Source organism: Platalea leucorodia (assembly GCF_965183815.1).
Source record: "Platalea leucorodia genome assembly, chromosome: 12".
Classification (NCBI taxonomy): domain Eukaryota; kingdom Metazoa; phylum Chordata; class Aves; order Pelecaniformes; family Threskiornithidae; genus Platalea; species Platalea leucorodia.
This window is the reverse complement of record NC_138834.1, coordinates 5,570,252-5,594,959: the sequence shown is the minus strand read 5'-3', so window position 1 is coordinate 5,594,959 and position 24,708 is coordinate 5,570,252. Positions and strand designations below refer to the sequence as shown.

General features: G+C 43.5%; 1 protein-coding gene across 1 annotated transcript in view; it reads left to right on the top strand.

Moving 5' to 3' along the window:
- TMEM132B (transmembrane protein 132B) overlaps positions 1-24,708 on the top strand; it is a gene marked incomplete at both ends in the record, with an annotated part of 254,308 nt that overhangs the window by 216,780 nt on the left and 12,820 nt on the right. The gene's annotated exons all lie outside the window — the stretch shown is intronic.

Below are 24,708 nucleotides of genomic sequence, written 5' to 3'. Positions count from 1 at the left end.
GGTAAACTTATCTCTCCATCTATCATATTTTTGAGTACCTATCACTACATTACCCAAGAGGTTTATTTTGCGGTCACTCGCACAGAAATTAGCTCACTCCAGGAGTCCAAACGCTTTCTGGAAGCAGTGAAAATACTCTCTACTTGTTTGTATGATGGATTTACTTGGGTGCCAGTTGGTTTATTACACAATTCATTTTGAACTAGATCTTATTTTTTAAGTGATTTTTTTCTTCAGTGCTTCTGAATGGTTCAAGATTGACAGCCCTGGAGGCTTAACCACTCTGTCTTGCCCCAGAACAGGGGACAGGTCGGGGCTGCAGCAGGCAGCTGTTCAACTAGAAAGCTTTTGAAGTGTGAATGTTTAATTTGGTGAGTCCGGCTCCCTGTCCATGCTGTCCTTTTAATCTCACCTGATTAGTGCCAGTGAGTCGGTATCATCAGCTCCGTGAAACCAGCTGTTAACAACCTCAAGTCACTGTCAGCTTCATCTCCATCCGTCTTTGGGAGCTGGGAGGTAACAGGCTCTGCAGTCCATTACAAAGCCCCTCAATAATGACTCCCCTGGTGCCTGGCAGAGGCAAGAGGTTTACGGCAGTGAAGCATTCCTCAGCCAAACAGAAGGATTACTTAGGAGGTGAGGATCCTGCTTGGGACTGAGGAGTTCTGGTTTACCTCTCTGCTTTACTCCAGACCTCCTCTGTGAAGCTGCTGCGCTCTGTCTCAGTAGCGGCACGGTGATGACAAGGATACTCCTGCCCCAGTAGGGTTTATTGGCAAGAAACCTGTTGAAGACTGTGCATCTTGTCTTTTGTATCTGTAGACAGGTATGCCTAAGTTAGGGCAATAATTAAATATCATCGAGCGGCTTGCAATTCATCAAACTTATAAGTCAGAGCTTCTTAGGATTTCTAGTTATTTTGCCAAAAAACCCCCACCCCCCTTGCCCCCATACAAAGTTCATCTTTATGAGTCGTAAGAGAGGCAGGAGAGTACGGCAGATCTCTCTGCAATATGTCGACTGTTGAATTAAGGATTTTGCTTTTTGTTGAAATATCAGAGGTTCTGACATTCAGGTCACCAGATTCTGCTAATGAGTTTTCTAGCTAGACAAAGTATGATCAGAAAAGAGCCACTTACTGCATATTAAAGATTTATCTTAAAACCCACTCTTGTTACACAGCAACAGGTTGAAATCTATATTGTTTTGTGATTGTGCCAAGCTAAAACTTTGGGTCTAGAATCATATTTGCACACAAAACAGCTCCATGTATAGCAATAAAGAAGCCAATGAGGCAATCTCACAAAATCACATATTGAAGAATTAATATTCTGTACACAGTACACATTGTACATAGTTTATAGCAAAATATATGTGTGTATCTTCCTGAAGCTATTTTTAAACACACACACAGTCTTCAAAGCCAGCTTGAGAAAACAGTGTTTTGTCTGGGAGAGGATCCGTTAAGAACAGACCATGCCGACATGTGCAATTACACAGATTTCGGCAGAGATGCTTATGGTGTCTTCCAAGGGACCAGCTGCTGCTTCAGAGGAAGAAAACAATTCTATGGCGTAGCATTTGGCTGCTCAGAGAGCAGAAATGCAAAGGGCATGGATTCCAGTCCTGGGAAACAATCATTAGCCTGAACCGCGATATTGCTTAGGATAAACTGAATATTTTATACTAAGAGATGCACAGGGTAAACAACTCAGTCCAGGCTCCACAAAAGCAAATGCAGCAATACGTAGCTGTTGTCAGGAGAAAATGACAAACTTCTGGAGGCTTTTTCTCCAAGTTCTCTAGGAAATTAACTCTGCTTTATAAACTTTAATGCAGCTGGCCATTTAAATATTTTAATTGAGGATGCAAAAACCTCACGGATTCCGAGGCTTTTATACCTCTTGAACTATCATTCTGGCTGGGCGAATTAATTCAGATTCCCACTGTCATCAGAACCCCTGGGGCCAAAACGTGCTCTCCGCTGAAGTCATGCAACTGTGTGAAAGGCATTGGAGTGACAGAGGTGTTCCAGAGGGCAAAATCTGCTCCATGTGCAAGTTGAAACAGCCATTAGCTGTCAGCTACGGGATGAGAACAAAGTCTTTATCTTCCGCCCTCTTCACTGATGTGGTAGTTGAGAGAAGTGGGATTGGGCAGCAAATGATGCTTTCTGGATGGCATAGCGTCCCATTTTAAGTAAGCAATAGTGTTTTGGGCACCAAAAATGTACGTGCAATGCTGAATCCTTCAACCCACAAACAGGCTTTATTTCCAGAGCACTTTGTGCTGAGGCAGCTCGGCAGCGATCGGTACGGTCAGCAACCAAACCTGTGCCTTCCCCTGGCTCTGGGGGTCACAGTCGGATTTTGAATGCAGCCTGAGTGTATGTTTTAGTGGTTTAACTTACCCACACCTGCGTTTTAGTAATGTGTTCTGAGATGCGTTCCCTTGAGATACATAATTGGAGTTGAGGATGGGGATGACAAGGCTGACACACCACCGTCATTCTGAAGTGCAGTTAATTTATTTGACATAAAAAGCACCTACCATTGACAGCAACCGGCTCCCTTTCTCCTCTGTGGTAGAAGGCATTTTTGTTCTTGCTATGTTTTTAATTATTAATATTTTTGCATTCTCATCATACAGAATTGGAAATCAGAAGGAAAACTATTTTGATTTCCTTCATAGGAACAGCAACAGGAGGAGAAATAACACGTAGCTAGGCAGATCTGTACCTTTGTACATCAGGATTGGGGTGTATCTGGGATTTTGAGGGGAATGGGGAAAATGCAGCCTTAAAGAATACATACTGGATTAACGAGTTGGACAACTCATTAAATAAGGATGAAAGAACAAAGTGAAGTTATAAATGGTATTTCTTTTGCCATTTGCATGAAGATAACACACTGGGGTGTGGCTTTTCTCTTCTTCCAGTTCGTTGTGCACTCTAGTGAGAGTGCCCATCGGCTTCAGTGGGAACAGTGGCTTCGGGGTTAAATAAATGGCAGGGTTTAGCATTCTGGTTTGTGGTGCGGATTCTTAACGTCTGATTTATCCTAACGTCACTGTACTGAAATGCTCACTCCCCCATCAAAGACTCCCTTTAATTGCTAAAGAGGTACAGAGTTGCTTTGTGAGTCGAGTCAGGCTGTTGGAGCATGGTGCAGGTATGTCTTTAAAAAAATTGTGTCACGCAGTGATTAAAACTTTAAAGTTTGCATTTGTTCAATAGGAAATAGAAACCAAATCCATCACCTCTACATTTTACGGCTCCTCAGTGGGGCAGATTTGGAATTCTGTGACGCTCGGCTGGGGAATTAAGCAGCTTTCCAGTGTGAAAATCAATCACTGTTTTGTTAATATTAGGTTGTTTAATTTTACTCCTTTGATGAATTTCTCCTGAGGAAAAGCACTGGAAGTGCTCCGCGGTTCTAGAACAAGCAAGCATATTGCTCGTGTGTTTCTGTTAAAATAGTCAGTGGTCAAACAGCTACCGGGGCTGGCACTGATAACGCCGGCTCCTAGAGCCCAGGCCCTGGAATACAAGTGGGAACTTCAGCCACCTTCGTACTTCTGTTCCAGACAGCTGGGCGACATTGTCATTTTACGTGTGGTACAGATCCATTCACAACTGTATGGCAAAAACTTGGCTTTGTTTAAAAAGTACGGCAGTTTAGATTCAACAGCACACATGGGGTACAAAACCAGATTCCCTCAGCAAACTGTGAGGCAATAAAATACTCGTGCATATAAGGCCATATGTATAGATACATATATGTATAGAAATTAATAGATACATGCAGGGGGGTGCATGTAAATACCCTTCTCATATATATATGTATATATGGACAGACATGGTGTCTGTGGTCAGTAGACATCTGAAACAAAGCCTTTGCTTGGAGGAGTTTACAGCAGAGTCTAATCCTTTTCTGACATTCTTCTGCATTTTCTTAGCCTCTACACCCACTTTTCTTTGCCACGTTTTTAAAATAGAGCCTCCAACAGGCATTTTTACAAACTTGAGTTTATTCTGTCATGCCACAGGCGGCACAGTGATGGGCTCCCCGCCAGGCGGGACAGCGGACCGCCGACCAGGGGTCTGAAATGGGGGCGGAACCGCGGGGCACCGGCTCTGCTTTTCAAAACGTGCCCAGAGAAAAGGTCTCTGGCAGCGACTGATGGGTTCGCTGGGTGACACGTCCGGGTGGGAGACATCCCGAGACCAGCGTTTGTAATTAGCCCAGGGAGGCACGGTGTCCACAGCGTGACCGATGCGTGCGGGTGGTTTGGCTCGGTGGGAGGCAGGCTGCGCAAACACAACCGGCACTTGTAGAGGGGAAATGCTCTGCTTTGGTCCATCCCCTCAAAACGGGAAAGTCAGAGCTTGCAGGTATGCACTGACCAGTGAACGAGTTAACACTGCAAAGATGGCAAAGTCACACAGATCTATGCTATGTATAGATGTATGTATCCCTGTGCATAAAATCCATGTGATATACGTTACAGACACTATAATGCTCACCCCTGTTCTGGTTTTGCTCCCATAATAATTGTGCAAACAGCCCCATTTGCTGAATGAGAGTAAGGACTACTCATATGAGAAGCATTGCAGGATACAGCCTTCCAATACTGTAAAAATACATTTTAGCAGCACGTAGTCAGCAGCTAACGTACTCTGCAGCTCCTTCAAAGGGAATTCCAGCCTGCTCCTGCTAGAGAGCACCTGTGATGTCCTACGGACTGAGCAACACAGTCCTGCCCTGGGCTGGAGAATGCACCCTCCCTTAAACATGAGCCTGGGTCCACAATCTGTCATGGGCCAGAGAAAAGGATGTATTGTAATAAACAGGGGAATAATAAGCAGAGATACACGAACTCTTGCAAGTGTCAAGAAAAGGCTGTAAAATGCACGTATACTTCATTGAAGAAGATTTGGGCGTTTATTTGAGTTGCACGCCTTCGTTATTTGCAGAGTGCTGACAGTGTACTCAACCCTGTAGAAAAGTGGTGTGGACACAGTGCCTGCCCTACAGATCTGGCAGCTGAACAAGGGTTGCACAGGGCTGGCTACAATATAGACGTTCTAGGAGGTAATCCTTTATTGAGTTACTTGTACAAATATCCAGCGCAGCTTAGCAGTGAGGAGGGGAATGACATTACCCAGGGAACGGAGAATGGAGATTGCCCAGCAGGAGTGCCGGCAAGGGGTTCTTTGTTTGAGATGCTTTGTCAGAAATGATAAGTTCCTAGCAGGAAATGCTGTCTCCTATTTATACGCTTTATTTATTTGCTCTTTTCCAATTGCTGCTTCTGAGATTACTGTTTGGATTTAATTCGCAACCCCTCTCCAATGCCTCTCAGGTTTTCTTCTGAAAACGTAAGAGAAAGTCCTTAAGACACACAGCCCTTCCTTAGATCTCTTACACTCAACATTATCTACCACAGAGCAAAATTAATGTATGCCCTTCCTTATTGTTTTCCTTCTTAATTCATTTCTTTCTATAGAGGCTCAGCAAGCGCCAATTTTCCAAGTGAGTTTTTAATCGCCTGAGCGCAGCGTGATTACTGTCTTCCAATCTAGTTTCCATTTGATGCAATCAGTATTTCAGAATACAACGATTATTTTTTTTCCCCAAAAGTGAGTGCTATACGGCCAGCTGATAACACTTGGCTCCAAAGAAACATGAAATGCTGATAGCGCTGTGTGAAAGAATATAACCTTTGATTGGAGGTCTTCCCCAGCCAAGTGCATGAAGGTGATGTGAAACGGTTTTGTAAGATGGGGCACAAAGAAATTTATTATTCCGATACTAAGAGCATAGGCTGGGGAGGCGGGGAGGGAAGGAAGAAGACGGGAACGCAGCGTGCTGAAGTATTTCTCACTGCTGGAATGTTTGCTTTGAAAGGGCCTTTCAAGAGTACGTGTTGCCAGGGGAGATTTTCTCTCCACGTCTTTTATTGCCACCCCACAAATAAAAGATTTCAATACACCAATACTGGAAAACTGCAGACTTAAATAGTCCCTGCCACACAGAAGCTGTAGCCTTTTAGATTTCCCTAACCTGTAGTGAGTTTAGCATGAGAGATTATCAGTGTAAAATGAGAAAAGCCTTCCTTGGAGTAAAGCCTTCATTGCTGTGTTTTTAAGCACATTTTGTGCACTATAAATGCCGAGCAAACATTTGCAAAATTACTGAGTGAAGATCAGGACCTGGGTACCATAAGCGAGGACACAGTAACACTGAAGCAAATAAAGGGTAGAAGGGAAACCGCGGCTGCAAATACAGGGCTGCGTTTTTCTTGGAGCAGACTGCCAGAGTTGTGTCTCTCCTCCTTATAGCCTGTCCTGCAACACCTCCTGCGTCAGCCTCCTCCTGCGGAGGTGCGGGGATGGCTTTTGGTCTCTTTGTGCAATGTAACACTGGGAGGAAACCACATGGGTGCAGCTGGATCCTAAATAATTGCACTTAACCGTGGTGGGATGGGGAAGATCCAGCCAGCACCGTTACAGTGGAGAGCTGAGATACTGGGAGGCTTCTCTTTTGTGCTATTTGTTTAACAAAGCAAATGCCCACAATGTATGGATGTTTCCCGGTATTTTCTGTGGATACCATGCAACTATAACTATTTAAGTTACAGCTTGTTTGTTTTTCACAGTGTTGTTGGGGAGTATGGTTGTCTGAAGTCTAGTAGACAGCCATTTGCTAAGACCTTCTGTTCTTAGCACACTTGACAATGTGGCTTGTTTAATCGCCTTATGTTATTATTGATATTTTCATCTTGTGTAACTAATTTTGCTGAGGAAAAATATATTATTGCCAACTTTGATCTCCTTAATTCTTGTAAGAAAATGCCTCCAGCTTTGGCCCATTTGAAGAATATACAGATGGCTTTGTGCAGGAGCGTGACTCCTTGGAGAAGGTTGCTGACATTGTGGCCGTGGGTCAGGATGGGCAGGGATCCTATTTAGTGAGACTGAAGAGATTTTGAAGGTGGCTGCTCCTCCCTCTCTTTCAGATAATTATTTTTCTGTCTGTCACTGGGAATTCAGAAAGAGCTGCAGGAAGCTCAGGGAAAAGCCTGAGGTACCTGAAAATGAAGGTGATAATGAATAAAGAAGGTTAGGATGAGACTGAAAGACAAGAAAAGAACTAAGGAAAAGAAATATAAGGTATTGTGAAAAGCAGGAATCTGACCGGAGCAGCTCATCCCTTCCCAGCTCCCTAACTCAGTGCAGGACAGTGGTGCAACCTTGCCGAACCCCTCTGCCGCAGCTCCAGCCACCGTGCGTGTGCGGCTCTCCGGAAGGCAGAGATCTCCACTAGCGCTATCCAATGGTCGTTAACTGAGTTGGCCTTCCTACCTCATAAGAGGTTTGTACCAAACCTTTTGCATGGCCGCTGAAGACTCTGGCAGTGCCTTTCAGGTACTGAAAAGTGTGCGAGATGCAAGCCTCAGTGCAAGTGTGTTTTCTAGATAGCAGCATCTTGAGCAGCACAGGAAACGAGCAGTGTGTTTTGGTTACTCTAGTTTGAACAAAATCTTCGCTGAATAATCCCCTTGAACCTGAATGCATTGCTAGACATCAAGTGGGCTAAAGATTGGCAAGGCAGAATACATCTGCACAAGAATGGTCCTTAATGGTGAATCAATAAGCACAAATGCCCTGCATTGAACATGAGTTCACTGAAAACTGGTGACCTACACCAGCTGCAGAGGCTGTCATGTTAGGCAACAAGGAAGGCAGCAAAGTATAGAAAAGCCAACGTCTTACTACCACAAAAAAGGGTGCTCTTTCGAGTTAAATCAATAGGACTACATCTATGACCTGCATAAAACATGAAAGTTTAATGGAGTTATTTCAGTAAACAGAATCTAATAGCTCTGGTAGCCACAAACTGACTTTAGAGATGCCTGCTGCAGGGGGATGTCACGCTATAAAGATGAGATTATTGGCAGGCAGAAATAATTTCCTTTAAACTCATGAGCTCTCCCCTCCTTGAAAGTTTGGAGTATTTGCATTTAAGGGCCATGTTAGTGGTGAGAAGCCGTGTGTCCTTTTTCATGTTATCCTTTAGCAAACAGAAAATAAACTGGACATACGATAGTCCCTGGTACCTGCCACGCCGGCCAAAGTGATTTCGATGGAAAGACTCTTTTGGCTTTGTCAAAGATCAGTGCATGCCCAGGAACGCGTTCTCGCTCCAGCGTGTCTGCAGGCAGGGCTCCGAGCTGGGATGTTGTACGCCCGGCTGCCCGAGCAGCGCAGGCAAGGGACACAGGAGCATCGTGAGTCTGCCCCGCTGCTGCTCAGGGGTCAGACATCCCCTAGCAAGACAGGAGATTTGCGGGCGAGGTTCCAGTTACACTAGAAGCTCAAGAGCTCATCTTTTAAAGATGGTTTTGATAACCCTTCCTTAGGTGTTGAAATTTCCTCAGGCATAGGGGGAGACACCTCCCTTGTGGCTGCGTATCCCACTGGATCGCAGGCTTCTGTGCCAGTGTAGCAAGCCTTTTGGCTTTGAGACACTGACTGTCCAGCTCTCAAATGTCTCCAAAGGGTCATCTCAGGCACTCATCACCAACATAAGGATGTGGGGCTCTCACTCTCTTAAGCACTTTTTGAAAGTCTTTACGTGTGGAGAATAAAACAGATAGGGGAGGCCACATTTATACTTTAAAAGCTTAAAGGGACAAAAACGAAATAAAAGCTGAAAAGAAAAAGCAGAAAGAAATAGCTGAAAGGGAAGATATGAAACCTATCAGAGAATAAGGTGAATGGACAGGAAAAAATGTATGGTTATTGGCAGCAGGTGTAGTTAAAATCCCAAACAAAACTCCACTAAGCCCTCCTTTGCCACAGAAGTGGGAGATCAATGCAAGAAACTATTTGACGATTTCAGGATGAAATAGCAAAGGAAGCCACAGAGGAGATGACAGCTATCCTATCGCAGCCTCCAAAGTGCACTTGAGCACAAACATGGTAAAAAAAAAAATCCATGTGATGTCAGCTGAGAAGCCAGTATTAAGAAAACTCCAGTGAAGAAGAGCAGGAACATGGATTTCTTAAAGAAAATAAAGGCAGAATCTAGTGAGCCTTCAGTGCTGATTTTCACAGAGTATAAAACCACAGTATAGCACCTGGTACCCTGTGGTAGGGTATTACAGTATTAGTTGCACAGGACTTACTTGTGTTCTGTTTGGGCAGAAATGTGGCAGTCATAGCACTGGATCACATTGTCTCTGCTTAATTTGTGTGAGTGGGGAAGGGAGCGTCTCCAGAGAACAATAGTACAAAAGAAAAATTATGCATTAATTAAAAAAATGAAATCTGTGTGTCACTTTTTTTTTTGTAGCTATAGCAAGCTAGGAGATGAAAGTAAGAGAACAACCTAGGATTTCATGTGGAAGTAGTTTCTGTATTTGTGCCTGAAATGCCTCACATCTGGATTGGACGTCTCTGGTTGGTCATCTAATCGCATCCCCCCAAGCCCGCTTGGGACTGGCAGTGTGACTAAAAATCATACAAAATCTCTGCTAACTTTAAACTAACTAGTTTGGGTCACAGCCACGGCAAGGAATTCATCTTGGGCTAACTGACCCGAGCCTGCAATACATGGAATAATACATGTCAACCTGTAATACGTTCTTACCAAAACCCAGGCTAACTCATGTGCAGCTCGATCAGGTGCATTTGCCAGTGCTGTCAACCTGCTTTGTGTTTGCATTACCTAGCTAGTTTGTTTCCATTTTGCTTTCCCTGTCTCTTCTTCTAGGGATTTTTAACTTTCCCTAGCCCTTTTTCTAGGGATTTTTAACAAAGCCCCATTTTTAATGAAGTCGTTTCCTTTTCAGACACAATCTGGAAGTATTGTCCTTTTTTTTTTTTTTTTTTTTTTTTTTTACTTTGTGTAAATCTTCATGCATTCGGTAGCACTCTGTGTGTAACAGCGGCAATAAACTCAACAAATTTACTGTCTAAATGCCTGTTTGCCCCAGTGTTCGAGTGACTTGCAACTCCAGCATCACTGGACCTCTGAACGGGGAGTGGTAACATCTCTCTCTTGCAGACGGGCACCCGCGATACGGTCTGATGAAGCTGTCAGGCTCCTTCTGTGCTGTATCAATGGCAGAGGCTTTAAACGGACCCATATGTCCCGAGGCCCATACCAGAGGCTTTTAAGGAATATGTCTGGGTGATTAGGCATATGTGGCATCATTAAAGAAATATAAAGAAATAGGCATGATCAAGACGAGCAAGCTTTCCTGGTTTGCTCATCCTTTGCTTACACTGCTGATTGATTGAATATACTTCCCATTAAGTCCATAGTGTGCCTGTAGGCTTTCTGGTTAGGAAAGAGAAATCATAAAAGAGCCAAATGGATTCATATGTTTTCTGTGATTCTAGGGCTTGGGATATATTTTTATGTCGTACGTAGCTTTTACATATACTTCTCTTGTGATGAAGTAAATTGGTCTAACTTTAGGAAGAGAAAGAAACTTTTTTGTTCTGTTCCCATGTTTTTTACATTCTGTGACTGTGGCATGTTTTTTCTGTATCTACGCAGCCCTGAGGGAAGATGTTAAAAAACAAACCAAAAGAGAAAAACCCAAAAGTACAACGGAAAACTTACGGCAGCACTCTGCGGTTTGTCACTTCTCTTTCATGCATGAGTTGGAATGGTTATTTTTGCCCAGATTCAGTGGGGGAACTGAAGAGCTTTACATATCTATCTTGGCATTTAACAGAGTTCATACAAGTCCATGCACTGTGGCTGTAGATGGGAGAAAGACTGACAGGTAGGAAGAACACTCAGTTGTAGCTGGATTTTAACAGGTTCTTGTTTGGTGAGAAAGAAGCTCAGTCCACGCAGGTCGTATGGGCTTTGGAGCAAAGATGATCTTTTCAAGAGCAATGGAGAAGTCAGGTAGCTCTACGCTGATTTTTCTGATAACTCAATCTCTGCCTTTAAGTTAAAGTCAATAGCAAACTATTGATTTTGATAGGTCATGGTTTCTGAAGAGCTCTGTGGAAAAGGGTAAATTTTGTGTCATCCAAAAAATGTAGGCATTTTGACATTTGTTCTCGCTGTGATTAGCAGGTTTTAAAAATTATCCTCAGAAGAGAAAACTCTGTGGTCTGTTATGTGTTTTGCAGGCCCTGCTAGTCCTTAGGTCTGCAGCCCCCAGCACAGTCTTTTTGCTCTGCTGTCTTAAGAGCTTTGGGCCTGGCAACCCCGGGCTGCTCAGTGAAGGGCCACCTGCCCAAAAGCCACTTCTGAGCCACGTACCACGTGGCCTCAGGGCTCCTCTTCTGCTTGAGGGTTTTAATAAGCTGTGTTCCCTTCTTGGTAAAAAGAAGGATTATGACAGTTAATTCTCTTTGTAAAACACATTGAGATGACTAGCGGAGACCCTCTAAAGAACCATAAGCACCGTTCAGTGACTTGTGGCATGTATTTATTTGTCACGTGGGGCTGAATTGCATGTTTGGGTAGTAATGTGTAGGGAAGGATGTCATCCTTGGCAATGCCATTGCCTTAACACCGTCCTTTGCCCACGGTGGAAGACAGTTAAAGGTCGAAAGCGCCAGCACGCTAATGCAAGAGGAAAAAAAGGTGGGAGGTGTTAGCAGGAGATATCAGCGGCCCCTTAATCCTGCAGACCCTTTAGATAGAGAGCACTTAGACCACTGGTGCATGTCAATGAAAAAAACTTTTCCATCTTCAGTACAACCTATTCATTACTATCAATGCAGTACCCAGACATGTGTATTACAGTTGCACCAGGCATTTTCTTATTCTGCTCTGATAGACGCTCTAGCCAAGATGTGCTGTGTTCCCCCTTGTTGGAGTTTGGATTTATTGACACAATAAAAGTCAAACAGCCAGCACCAGAGCAGACTTCACCCTGAGCGTTCTCCCCAAACGGGGCTGCTCCTGCAGGATTTGTTCTGTTCCACTCCCTGCGTCTTCCTGCACCAGAGGGACAATTCTTCACTCCTCTCCTGTTCCAGTTGGAGAACACAAAGGCAGCTGCTACTGTGATCAGATCAGATTTTCATTCTTGTAACTCACGAGCTATCTGTAAACCCCCCCGGGTGACTCAGAAGCCGTGCAACTGCTGTCCCTGCGGGGGTAACACAAGGGGAGCCTTGCCCCAAGGCACCCTCTGGCTCAGCTGTCTCTGATCCCACAGAGGATTCCCCCCACCCTTAAGCTTCCATTGTTTGTACCTTGGATTTCTCCTTCCCTGGTCTGGCAAGAAACCTTAGCTAGGAGCGGGAGGAGTTGCAGGTGTACAGCCGCCAGAAACAGTGGGTTATATAGGGGCCTATTTTCAAGGGATTCCATCTTGACTGAGGTGCAGCTTACGTATGTACGGGATAGTAATTCCTATGAATTTATACGCAGAATTTAAGCTTCTAAGTTGAGGCTGTGTCGCAACTGAAGCATGCCATCTTCAGCACAATCTTAGATCTGTTTTTATACAGAAGCAAAGCCAGCACTTTGCATTAAGGAGTTAAGTCTCATCTCATGATTGTGTCAGTCTGACATTAAAGAGAGATGAAATATTTTCTGGGAAAAGATTTTCTGTGTCATTCAGTCACTTCCTGACAATTTCAAAAGCCCTGAGACAGTGCACTTGAATGGAAATCTGGCCGTATTTTTGATACACTGAGAGATTTTTCTTTCCAGCGCATTCATCCTGAAGGACCTCCCTCTGTTTCCCTGAATGACTGTCCAAGAGTATTCCCTGCAAGCTCCCGTCCGCAGGAGCACAGCTCGGCGCGGGCAGTCACCAAGGAGACCACAGAGCACAATCCAGCGGGAAGCTCCCAGGGCCCGTGCTAGCATGGGAGCTGGGACATCCAGGACAGGAACGGAGACGATGGGAAAGAGCAGCACTCCCCTTTTTAACTTCACCATCTGCTCCTCTGCAGCCAATGAACATGTTTTTTCTCTCATTTTCCCCATGCTGTAGATAAAGCCCCCTGTATTGTTACAATACTGCCATCATTTTAAAAGTGCCTTTTGCTATGCACAATATATAGGAATATTGTAGTTACAGTACTGGCCTTACAGGTATAGACAAACCCTTCCTCCAGGAAAGTGGCAACACGGGCTAAAAATCAGGTTCAGAATACTTCGGGGGCCCTTTTGGAGCCCATCTGTATTTTCAGCCTTTAGGGAGTTCACATTTTTTAAACTGTTCGTAGTACCCACTACAGCTAGATGGGTTTTTTTTTGCATTTGAAGAATTAAGTTTAGTTTTTCACAGACTAATATGACTCCAGGAATGGGAATTTTCATAGAAAGCAGCACCAAATATTTTGAGTGAGTGTTGTGCTAAAGTTACAAGCATTGGCAGGACTGTAGTGCGTGCAGGGCAATAGGATATGTGACCTAGTGGTGTCTGGAGATTGTATATCTTGTATATGCGAGGAACTTGCACCATCTTTGTATAGATCTAAATTCGATTCTTTGAATTACATCCACCTATGTCTCTTGGCTTTTTCCATTTACTGAATAGGGAACTCTCTCCTAGTGCCAATCTTCTGCATCATGCTATATTAGATGAATAAAACAGTCTAGTATAGTCTAGTCTCGTAAGACCAGAGAAGAAAGGTAATTTTTTAGGTAAAGGCTCTTGACATTCTCTCCAAATAATTTTATTGAAGCACTTGGCTGAATGAATGCGGTTTGAGGGCTGTTTTTGTTGGCTGTGTTTGCTGTCTGAATGTCCCTTTTTCCTTTTTTACTAATTAATGAATTATTTGTTGCTCAGGGACTACAGAGTAGCTGGGAAGACTTACAAATGTTGATGCACTAATATCTAGGCACAGGACCAGAGTTTTCTTTACAAAATGAAAGTGTACTGCTGTGTATTTAAGAGCTCTTTGGGGATTTTTTTCTAGTTTTCTATTGATCCTTTGGGATAAGATGGTGTATCCTTTCGCTACTGGGACAAGATTCAAGGCTAGATCAGTGTGGCTAACATTCATGACTTCTTAATGCATTGCTGTTAAGCTCACAAGCTTTATTTCTTGGCTGTCTAGTCGTTTTCTGGGCTTGGGGCTTTTCGGTGCTGTTGTAGTTGCCATATATTCAAATTGCATTCGTAGGGAAGGGGCGCAGTTGTGCTTTGGTGGGAGCAGCACCATATAGGGCTCCTTTCCTCTGCGGAGCAGATCAGGAGCAGCGCAAGGACTTTATGTGCAGTGGCCCTGTTGTGAGCGTCCTCCTCTTTACGCCACAGCGTTTCTGTGCAGCTGGGCAGGGCTGAGGGGCCGGTACAAGGGCTGTACACACGTAGTGTCCTTGAGCTTTTTGCACACTGTGTTGTAGCATCTATGAAATATTTGTGGGGGATGAGGAAATCTAGAGGCGACTTGCATTCTCCAGGAATGCTGAGAAACCAGCAGGCACAGAAGAGCTGGTTAGCTTCAGCAGTTACAACCGACCTGCTGGTTTTTTTTCAAGTACGTACTGTTCAGAAACCTCTATCTGCCCTGTTAAAATTTCATTGGAAAAATTGAAGGATACGCAATACATGAAATTGAATGAATATGCATGTAATTGTTTCTTTTTCTTTTAATTTCATGGAGCCTTAGATCTTAAATTTCAGTCACAGGGATTAGAGCCATGAATCATGAACACTAAGTTTACTTAGTACACAGAAGATTACTTTTAAAGCCCATTATTTTACAAAGAACTTCAGTGGAACTGAAGTATGTTACATCTGCCTGAATATTCTCCCCTCTTACTTTTCTCAACCATGTGTAAATTATTCTGTCAGCCTATAACCCCATTTGTGTGAGTAATTCAAGGCGGGGGGGGGAGGGGGAAGAGAGAGGGGAAAAAACCCACCTTAGCTTATAGCTCCAATGTATGTGTTCGTTTCACCTAATTAACAGTTTTTACAAAACAGGTTCAATGTTTGCAATTAGAATTGGTGCAAGAAAGAGCTGGCACCATACGCTGGGGTTTCACCAGATAAACAACTCTTAAGCCCTTTTGGGATACCAGCTGATAAATATGGAGTGCGTGGATGTTTACTTAAACTAGCAAGTGCTGGTAATGCCTAATCTGCAGAAGTTTAAGGATCAAATACTTAAGCAAAAGCTACCTCAGAGAAGCATGTGCTTCAATTTGTGCTGGTGAGAGATCCTTTATCTCAGCGCAAAGAATGAAGCTGTCTGTCTTGGAGATAAGCATGCCTGTCTGGGAAGGATGTTAGCCCAGGAGAGGTACTGCATCATGGTGACAAGGCAAGTAGAAGCCATGCTGACTTGCATACTAGATTGCTTAAAAGAAACAGAAACTTAGGGAGAAAGAATGGGACTGGCACAATTTTGATTGCAAACGGACAAGATCCTGCTCTGAGCTCTGGTCCCTGTGCTCTCGTTATCAACAATAGTAGTGGTTGAATGAAAAAAAAAAAGAGTTCCTGAAGCTTCCCCCAAACACAAACTGTGCTGAGATTTAGTGAGCCTGAACCACATGAGATAAGTCTCATGTGCACCTGCTGTTCTGCATCCTGGCAGTGGAACTGCTGCTCTATCAAGAGATAATAGCAGTTTGTCTAAACAACTTGAAGTATGACATACCAAAGAACTTCAGCCTCTGAAAAAACACTGCCTAAAAATCTCCCCATTCCAAGCTTGTGTCACAGTTGGCTGTCATTGCATTACAATAGACATTGAAGTCCTCACATCCTTTAAAACTCCTGGTCTGAGGCCAGTAAATCAGGAGAAAGTCTCTCATTTACTTCAACAAGCGTTGGATCAAACCTAAAAAAGGCATGCTGTATCCCCTACCAGTTACATCCCTTTTTTCTTTCACACATCAAAGTAGCGTCCCATCTGGTTTCCCAACCGATTGTAGAAAAGTCTGTGCTAAGGCCAATAGCAACACAGCCACCACTAGCTTTTAGTTATTGGTATCAAGCATCATTTATTCTTGTGCAGGGGAGCTGATGTTCCTGATAGATCAACTGCTACCTATTCCAGGTACTGTGAACTTCTTGTCTTCCAAAGGCACCAGCGTCTTAATACGGCCATGGGTTTGACCTAATGAAGTTGATCTTTTTTTCTTAATCTGCACATGGTGATGATAAATCAGCGGGGAGAGCAGAAACAGTAACTTCTAATTCCAACAGAATTCCTCAGCTTGATTTTTGTAGAAAAAGTGCATTTAAAAGCTCAGCTGATGAGTAAAGGAACTTGGTACATGGAGCAGAGAACATTTTGGCAGCCACCATGTACTGCTATTAGCTGCCCCCCCCCATCACTTTCAGTATTCACGCTACATAATCAGTAAGAACGAAACGCCAGAGCATCTGCCCTTCCCAGCAGCTGCACCACCGCCGTGGATGCACAGCAGTCATTACTGAGCCTGAATTAAGTCAGGCCAAGGAGCAGGCTGGAGTCTGAAAGCACACCCACCTTCTTTGGTCCTCCCCTTTCAACCTGTGCACCCGCCAAACTTATCATCTCCAGCAGGAACGCCCCTGCACGGCATGCCGGAAAGTGAATGAGAGCAGCTGCTCTGCACCTGGGACTGAAATCCTGGCAGATCTCATGTGTTGTTTAATAATTTTGCATAGATCAACAGTTTTTGAATAGTGCACACTTCATTCAGTACAGCAGGTTTTTAAATTCTCATTGTACATTCATGGATCATTGCACCTTTTCTAAGCCACAGCAATTGTCTCTATTGTTAAACCAAAATGTTAATGCCTTCCATGCTGTCCTTCCCTCCAGTTCAGTGCATTTCAATGGAGGTTAAAAGGTAAAAACACTCTAAAACTTCAAATACCCATTCACATCATTACAAGCTATACCTAGTCTCATCTCTCTCCTCCCCCAATATCCTGCTTCTCTCCATCAGTAGTGTTAAATAGTGACATCTACAGAGGAAATGAGCAGAGGCTTCTTCAATAAAACAATAGGATATCACTAACGCCATTGTGCTAATTGCTGCTGAGCTGCTATTAAAATGGTCTCATGTTGTCCACGTGGAGCTCTGTGCATCTGTGTTACTGATAATCCCCTCCACAAGCCTATCGCTCAGACCTATCATGCTTTTCTGGTCTCTTGAACACACAGCACTTCAGTTTATTACCTGTTTTTCCAAATGTTTGCTTTCCTGGACAAAGGGTTTCCTTTCTATCTCACTTCTAACTCCTTGTCATTGCATTTCAGACCTGAGTATAAATTACAGTTTGTATTTCGTACCACTGCCATGAGTCGTCTTCAGAATAGGCCCAGTCTGGCAAACACAGTTATGGATGTTTGTATTATCTGTGCCTGTAATGTTCTCTGCGCGGCTCATTGAAGCCACGGGGGTGGTTGTTCTTAGGGGCCTTGAACTGGGTCTGGGTTGGGCTGAGCGCCGCAGTGCTTGTGCTCCCACTAACTCCTCACTTTCAAAGCAGGTTGTCAGATTGCGCTTCTGTCTCTAACAAGAGACACCTGAAGTCCAGACACGAGTTTTGAATCTCCCACCTTAGTCCTTTAGAACAATAAAACTGGGAAAAATGACCATTACAAAATGGGAATTTCAAAATGGCCTTAATTTCCCAGTGGATTCAGTCCTGTGGTTTTGGAAATCTCCACCTACCTAGTTAAATGCCTGCTAACCTCTGGCCTTTGATGCTTGATCATCCTCCACTTAATTCAGTTGGATCGACTTCAGCAGTTATAAGATCAAGACTTTGGGTAATTAAAAAAAGAGCAGGTATATCTGAAAATAACTGACCCAAACACAGCAAGATTCTTGCTGACAGATGGTGTGACTGGCCTGTCGTTACAGGATACCACGGTGCTGTGGGGGCTACACAAACTTTCCTGCCCCCATCCACATTTCCCCAAACAACAAGATTAGGGATACCTCTTGTTTCAGTGTAAAAGTATGTGGTTTTCTTCTCAGTAGATGTTGCAATGTAAGACTACTTCAGATGAAGAGCACTGGAAATGCTTCAGGCTCATCTTGACATATTTCACTTTTTAGATTTTCTCCAGCAAAAGCTGGTAGTAGGGGGGGGAAAATCATTCTATTCAGATTTGGAAGTATAGCTATTGGATTGCATTGAATCATGCAGTTCGTATGCTGTTTCCCTGGAACATTATTATTCACTGATAAGATGAAAAGCAAACACATATCGAACACATGGGATGGGGAATACTTGACTTAAACTCTTGCTATTGTTTCTAAGTAGGAAACAAACCTTAGAATACATCTCAAGGGATTCCTATAGCCAACACTTATACCTGAAACTACAGCAGCTATTCCAGAGAACAGCACTCGGAGAACTGATTTGCCAATAAAAACAAATTAACGTGAAAAGAATGTTTCAAAAATGACATTTCCAAGACTATTCTGCACATGTCTAAAATTAAAAGGGAATAAAACTTCTGTTTTCATTAGTTTCAATTTCGGCATCATGTCATTCGCCATTCTTTACTCTGTATATTCTTAATCTACCATTTGCCTCAAATTGCTTGGAGACAATATCTGCAGACCCCAGTACACACAATTAGCTGGGGCAGGGGGAGGCAGAACTATTGCCAGAATTAACTGCATAGAAAAATCCCTGCTTGTGGAAGAGGCTGAAATAAATGCACTGTTAAGCCTAGCCAGCCACACGCAATGCTTTGATACGTACAACGCAAGGGCTGCTTTGGAAGTTGCGCCGCGTTGCTGCATGGGTGCCAGAAGCAAGGGCAGTGCCTCCTCCTCCTCACAGGGTGCTTCTCACCTCGCTGGGTCCTGGTGGACGATACAACTTCTCACCGCCGGAGTCCCGCACAGCCGTGCTGCCACCTGTACAGGAAGAAACTGTGAGTCTCACCGGTGGGCCCACAAGTGCCCTGCAGAGGTTTGTGTGCAGCTACCAGCCGGGGTGAGACACCGGGCTGCCTCTGCCACGCAAGCCCGACAGGAGCAGTAGCTTGTTCTGGGGCAGAACTGTAATGCAACCTTGGCCAATTAGTTTTAATTTTAAAAGGGAAATAAAATCCAATGAAAACTTCTACTTTTATGTTATCACTTGACATGTACGTATGGGCAAATATTGTGCCCCAGAGTAATGAACATGTCATGACATACCATACAACTACAGCCAAAACAAGAAGTCTGACATTTTTCTAGACTGACTACTATCAGGCATAATTCTGAATTTAAATGAAAACAGCATTTCTTAGCTGACAAGGGTTTGGGAAAACCCTCTGTTTGTTTATTTGTCTCAAGACACGAGGCGTATCTTTCCGTCCCTTTGTTGGTTTAGGAGAGACTCCAGCAAGCAATGGCTTCAGGCAGTGCATAGTGCAGGCGGGGACAGGAGCCAGGGAAGGCACGGAGGTAGGTAGCTGTTTGAAGGAGGGAGGAGGAAGAACATAAGAAGAAGAATCCTTCTTTTTGTCTTCAGCTACTACCCAAACGCTAAGCCAGATTCCTCAGGCTGAGGAAGTAATTTCAGACTGTGCTTCTAAAGCAAACATGTAGCAATAATAAAAACAAAGTACAAAATAATCCAAAGCAGAAAAAAACCTGATACAGCCATGCTGTGGCCATATAAAAAGATGCAAGAGGCAGAAGAAAAACACACAACTACGGGTTTGAAATAGCTCAGCAAGTCCTTCCTAATGGGCTAAAAAGACAATGCCAGGAACAATGCCGCAGAAAAGGTGGAAAAGAAGGCATTCAGGAAATACCGAAAATTACAGATCTAAGATTATGATGAGAATGAGCCATTTACTCTAGGCACCATTCACTTTAAAATCTTGTTACAATTGTTCTCTTCATAGCCTCAGCCACAATAATGAGACTTTGCATCCCTTACACATTGACTGCACAGCAGCACGGTGCACTGTTCCTCTGACCTTTTATCAACGGCCGCAATTTGCTGGGCTGTCGTTCCTACCTCTTCTACAGAGCCCTGGCTCCCGAGCCCAGTGGTAGGTGGCCCTGTTTGCAGAGGAGGAAGGTGGCTGCAGCCATACCGCGTTCTGGGCTCTGCCTCGGATGCTGGACATCAGCATTGTCTCAGGCAGGGATTAGAATAAGGTTGGCTTTTGCTGTTGAAAAAACAGGGTTACAAAACTGAAGAAGTCTGCACATCTGTCCCATTAAACTGAAGTATTTTTAAATGCCAGTAGATCTTGACTGCAGGCAAAAAAATCTCCTCTTGTAAAGGCCAGTTCTGCTGAAGCACTGGTGAAGGCTCTTTTGAAAATAAGTGTATAAAGGATCTCTTTTCAAGGGTGAATTTGAACTTTAAATTTAAATCATTTGGGGACCTGACTGGATAACCAAACGGCTGTAGCTCTCAGCTGGAGACTGCGTGTTAGACCCAATTCTGACCCACACTGCGTGTGCCTCAGTTTCCTCTTCTATAAATGGGTTGTAAAAATACCATCATCCTTTTGGGTTTTGTGCGTCACAAATCCACAGGTGAAACGTGCCACAGCACAGTTCGGCATTGTACTCGGTACCACGCTCCCATCCATTTCGTCACTGTTGCTGCCTACCGAATTAAATGGAATTAATTCCTTTGGGTAGTAGTTTTCCCTTTAAAATTCATTATACATGTTCATACACAGCTGTGTGCGCACACAACATTCATGTAAATATCGGTGAGAAATATATGTCTGAAGGTGAAAAAAGATGAACTTGGAGGTGAGGTGTGGGCTGGGAAAGCCCTGAAGCGCTGCTGACTGGAGATGCCCACGGGTAGGCCTCTCCTGAAACCATCTTGCTCTCTCCTCCCACACAAGAGAGGGCTGGGGAAAAAATAGTTGTGCCAAGCAGGCATTCAGCAGCAAAGTCTTGTTTAACCCAAAAACTCCCGAGTGAGTGGTCAACAGCCACAAGGATTGCGACTGTTTTCTGTTAGATCTCATTCAGCCTCCTTACAAAACGACCTGCGAGCTGAGGGTAAGGTACGGGCTCTGGAATCAAACCTGCACGTAAGGACGAACCACGCAGCAGGCATTATTTGTTTTCTTGTCAGTTCACACTCCCCCTGTTTTACCTGCCCACCCAAAGGGTGTGCAAACCTTTGCTGACCTGAACATCGAATGGGTTCCCAATTACTCTTTTGGACTGTTACCTACTTTTGTACTGGATTAGTCTAAAACGAGGCGGCTGTGACAGGCTGTACAGGGCAAATTGTGCTTTTTACAATTACTTGTGGGGATCGGAGCCTATCATCTGCTTCAAAGCCCGGAGAGGTTAATTGCAGCTCTCTTCCTCTCGACCTGCATACCAGAGCACATCGCCGGCCGGCCTGCCCTCCTGGCTGCAACCTGTCTCAAGAAGCACTTTCTGATTTTGCCAGGCAGCTGATAATGGATGGTGACAGACTGTTTTAAACAGGCTTGCTCTGTGCATTTCAGATGAGAGGGTGGCATTCTAAGTTTTTGCTGTGTCTTCTCACTGCGTAGTGTTCGCAGGAGAGATTTAACCGCATTTTCCCTCTTCGTTCCCTCAGAACCAGCAGCTCAAAAGAAACCTGTGCGTTAAGTAAGTCACCTGCTAATGTAACTGCCTGTGTCTCCCTGCTGCGTCAGAGCTTGCCCCACGGCGAACCCGAGTGCTTTCTGATGTACACAGGCGTGCATGCCCCAAACTCCTGCAGCAGGCCGTACGAGTTCCCCTTCCAGCAGCATCACGAGCCACTTCTGGCAGTCAGAATGTGACTAGAAAAGTATGGAGCAGACTTAAAAGGGGAGAAAGCGAAGGGGAACATTTGCTGTAGGCCATCAGCCAGAGAATACAGCTGTCACCAAGTCTCCAAAGCTCAATGTTGTTTCTCATTCCCTCTTCACTTTGGAGGAGTGTCAGAGTGCTGTTAGCATGAAATCACAGCTCTCAGATGAGAGCTGGATGGAATTAATTCTTTGTCCTGGGTCTGTGGTAGATCCCAAGTGAAATAGGAGTGCTGGGCATTTTCTATACATGCTCAAGGTTCTTGTTTCCTTCAGATGAACCAAATCTACTTTGAAGTAACAACGGCTGTAAGGTGTGGTGAATGAAACATGTCAGTAATTAAACGCATGTGAGTGTAACAGAGGCTTCCTCAGGTGAGCTTTAGTCTACGCTGAATGGTTAACAGTGGTCATGGCTTCACATACTTCATCACAGGACTCGGCTGGATTCAGCTGACTGCTGTGGTTTTTCACCCTTATTTGCACAAACTTAATTTTCCTTTAAATTCTTTGGTTTGCTTGTACCAAGTAGACTAAACTGAAATTCCAGATAGAGAACTGAAACAACAATAATGTCTCTCTCAAAGTTTTCTTATCAAGGCTGGATTATTTTCTGGAAGATACACTTAAGTAAAACATGAGCTCTGAACTCTACACGAGGCCACTGGGTGAACTTCTATAGCATAGTTATATATACTGATTTATACTTACCTCTTGGTCAGTATATAAATGACTATGTCTCTGTCTAGACATATAATCTATGAAATTTGTAAGCCTAGCCTGATATTTTTACAGCTACAATTAAAGTCCATCTTTCAGTTCCGTAATTTAGCACCTTTCCTGCCTGCTGACAAGAAGACAAGAACATTTTAAGTAGCAAGAAAAGAATCTAAAATATTAGCTGCTGTCATGTCAGATATTAGTTATTCCCCTGATCTGCTCTTGATGTTTATCCCTCCCTCTTTGAGTTTTCTTAATTATTTCTGTCTTGTATTAATTCTCACAAAACTCCCTAGATGTAGGCTTTATGATTTAGAATCTCAACTGCTCATTCAATTAATGGGCTTGATTAATGTGCTTAAACCTTCCAGAGACCCTTGTGACACGTTAGGAGGGGGAAACAAAGATTCTGAGTATGCTCTATCTCATTCGTGGTACTCCTGAGCCTGGAGTCCATTTTAAGCTCTTTATCAGATAGCTAGATTTATTTTTTTTTTTTTAATTCTTGTACTCGTTAAACATTTATGTGGAAGGAGTATTCTCTCCAGAAGAGTGACTCAGTTTCCTTTGCCCCGGCCCTCACAACCTGGCTTAGTCCCTTTATAAAAAAGCCATTGATTGTCGTTCCAGTACATTGATTAGGACCTGGGAACCTGACTTGAAAATGGCAAGTGTGGAAGTGCAGCTCTTCTAATACGTGGGTATTGCATATGGAGAGAAAAACATCAGACTGTGAGCTTTTTTGACAACAATCTCGAGGCACTTGACAATATTTTTAGCAAAGCCATTACCTAATAATAAGCAGCACAGAAGAATGACGTTAGTTGTACAGGGATGTTATAAAAAGGACAATTTGAAAAGTTTGGCTGCCTGGTCTCGCTAAGTGTGAAACAGTCATTTGATCTGGTCGGTGTTCAGTGGATGCATACCAACAGATCAACAGGCACAATGTTTCCCAAATGCTTCTCCTTCCATGCTTGGCTTGAGAGTTGCTATTATTTTCAATGTTGTCACAATAATTCTGGAAATAAAACTTGTCACTGAACGACCTGCATAAAGGTTGCTTGCATTCTTTTGCTTCTGAAGTATCTGATTCTTAGGCAAGTTGCCTATAAATCTTAAAAGCATTATGAGAGCCATTTAGGCAAAATTTTGTTACTTAAATGTGTTCCATATGATAGTAGAACTCAGGTACTGTCCATCTAACAGCAGTATACCACATCAGAGCTCAAGAGAATAAGGATGTTATACCATATGAGATTTAAAGCAGGACAAACTTAATTTCAAAGTCATATGTGAGGACTGCCTTTGGCCAAAAAGAAAAGGCTGCTACACAATTTCTGTAATTTTTCTTGGCTCGGTAACCCCTAATTCCTGTTAATATCAGAAAAGATTTGAGGTATGTTTGCAGAGCAAAACCAACCTGTGTTTCAGCATATTCCCCACTGAAGTCTACATGAGTTATCTCAGTAACTCCAGCAAACCAGAATTTAATCACCGGCTTAGCCAGAATCCCTTCAGATCTGCGTCCCAACGCATTATACAACGTGACGCAGAACAGTCCTGACAGGAGAACAAAGTCCATTTCAGTAGCACGACTACATCTCATAAGCCATGGTTTTAAAAGATTAAAACCACAGTACATGGACTCTGTTGGAGACTATCACCTCTCTCTTGCCTCAAAGCACAATGCAAACCTGTATATAGATACAAATACATCTACATATGCAGGTACATATATATACATCTATATGCATACATAAAAACGTTATACATTTATCTAAATGTGTATATATAGAGAGAATCTAAAAGTACACACACACACATGTTCATAAATACATTAAAGAAACGTACCTCATGAAGAAGGAGTTCTGTCTTTCCAGGATGCCGGTCGAATGCGTTGTTACATCATCTTCTTTATATAAACAGGCTCTGGGCGCAGGACCTTGATTTTGTGCCAGAGGATCCCTGAGACCAAGAGGGCAGATGAGTTGTAGCATAGAGCCCACGTGCTAGTTTTGGCAGTAATTTCATATAATGACGCAGAGCAACTATGAATACATTTTGCTAAAACAATTACTGAGTTCTAAAAATTAATGCTTCTGCTGCACTTCTGCTCATGAGCCATTAGGGGATCTTTGTCGTTCAGCATCACAGTGCTCAAGGAAAAAGCAAAGGATTCTGTTTTATGGTTCTGAGTCAGTCTTTTTCTTACTAACATATGGCCCCATTTTTTCCAGGTTCTTTAAGCAAGTTGTAAACATAAACTTTGA